The following is a 2,219-nucleotide window of genomic DNA, read 5'->3' on the forward strand; positions in this document are numbered from 1 at the left end:
CTGAGCCGACTCCCGGGGGCCAACCATCCAGGAGGTGGACTACCCGCCTTCATAGACTGTTATAGCTGGGACTGTGTGCAGCTGGGACTTCATTCCTCCGTGATCATATGGTGATTGTGTTATTATTTAACTGAGATATTGCGTTCCATATTCAATGTGCTGCGCTGGACAATGCAATAAAGACCTCATAAATATAATTGTGGGTTTGGGTTTCGTGTTTTCAGCAGCAGTTAGGGTTGAATTTTCCAGACAATACGTGACTAAATGTTTCTGATATTAAGAGATTTATTTACCTGTTGTGCAGCAGTTGTAGTAAAATAATGTTAAAGTTAAAGCTGATGACAGACTGGTGTCCTCCCAGGTCACATTTTTGTCCCTTTTTCTGACTTGTTTTTTAGTTTCCATTAACACCACCTTACTAGTTTTACTACTTTTTGGAATTCATGGTCAATAACCCTCATTTATATAGAATTATACCTAATATTAGAGTTAAAAAAGCAGAAATTATGAATTATTGTGACTAATGGTTAAGATCAGAGGAATGAAAGACATCAGTTGTGTTATAAAGAGCGTTGGAAGGAATCCAATCCATATTTTATGGTAATTTGGTTAAAAAGAAACTCATATTTCAGATATAGACATTTATTAAAGGGTCAGATTTGACCCGAAGACAACAGGAGGGTTAAAGTATAATACACTATATTAATAATATAGTATGGTAGTTTTAATAATATACAGTCTGACCCTTCAGTGCCTCGTCCTCTCAACACCACTGGGTGGCGTTAACACACAAGCTGCTAGAAGAGACTCACACTGCCCCTCTGCCCCATGTATAATAATAATAATAAATATGAACCCTTCTGTTGTCCTCCACTCAAATCTGACCCATTTTCAAAAAGTGAATGCTTCCCTACTTTAGTTTAATTTGGGAGTTACATTTTATAGCATTGGAAAAAAAGACAAAAGGTTGAAGAAACCTTGGGAAAAGTAGAAAAAATGCAGAAAAAGTCCCCCCATAAAGTCAAAATGCTCCTAAAAATGTTATAAAACATTGGAAAAAAGTGAGAAAACTTGGATGAAAGAGACAAAAACGTCAAAATGTTGACTCAAAAAAACTAAATGTTGACCACACAGGGGTTCATAAACGACGATGTCTTTGTTAATTTGAGTATTTATCTAGTTTATTTTGTGTCTTTTGGGATGCGTTTGGATCAGATCAGGCGCTGCGTGCTCGGATTTTTCACCTCGAAGTGTTTTTTTCAGTTCTCCCGCTTTCTCCGTTCGAGCAGAAGCTTGGAGAAGGTTCTGCGGGCACTGATTGGACATCACATATTACGTCATCAAGTCGAGCTCCGGCGCTGATCCCTGATTGGATCCCATCAACGTTCGGTGGAAAAGTCCAGAAGTCCCCAGAAGTGGCGCGAGGAAAACTATAAATATAAAGCCGGCGCTGTTTTGTGGCAAACTCACGGCAGCACCGGCCACAGAGAGGACGCTACGGACCAAAACCGGATTAATTATTCATATTCTCATCTTTTAAACAGGGTAAGTACTTACGTTTTCTTTAAAATTGAACTATATACTTTAGTTAAGAATTTTAAGTTAAGTAGTTAAGTGTCTATATATATTTTTTGCCATTTAAAGTGATGCGCGGTTGGAATCAACCGTCGTTGATTTAACGTTAAATACTTTTAAAATGTCCCTTCGTATGTCTGTCTCTGTGTCTTTAGATTTAGAGACTGTCTCTGGAGCGGACTGTCCGGGTTTTTCTTGTCCTCGGTGACTTCAGCGAAGGTAACTTCTACCTTTTTAACCGACACTGTTTTTTAAAGATGTTTCGAACCGATTTGCACTTAAATTTAATGTCAAAATCTTAAAATCTCATTTAAAGGTGCCATGTGTTTTAAACGACACTTTTTTTATTTTAAAACGTCGAGCTCAATCGAGTTTTAAAAAAAGAAAAAGGGCTGTATCAGGGCTGTGTCTGGGTATGACACACACACACACACACACACACACATATATACATACACACATATGTATGTGTGTATGTGTGTGTGTGTGTGTACATACATAGAGCCCAGGATGTGTCTGGACATGCCAGCAGCCTGCGCAAAAATGAGAAGAATCAGAAAAACAAAGTTGCCAACAGGGACGTTGTAGAGCGTCCTCTGGTGGACAGACTATGTAACACCATCACTAACAGGGACGTTGTAGAG

The 2,219-nt window shown here is 38.7% G+C and overlaps 1 protein-coding gene across 1 annotated transcript in view; it reads right to left on the reverse strand.

The window, feature by feature from the left end:
- Positions 1-2,219, reverse strand: part of LOC117958237 — an 859,617-nt gene that overhangs the window by 641,493 nt on the left and 215,905 nt on the right. The gene's annotated exons all lie outside the window — the stretch shown is intronic.

This window comes from Etheostoma cragini, chromosome 15 (genome assembly GCF_013103735.1).
Source record: "Etheostoma cragini isolate CJK2018 chromosome 15, CSU_Ecrag_1.0, whole genome shotgun sequence".
NCBI classification, from domain to species: Eukaryota; Metazoa; Chordata; class Actinopteri; order Perciformes; family Percidae; genus Etheostoma; species Etheostoma cragini.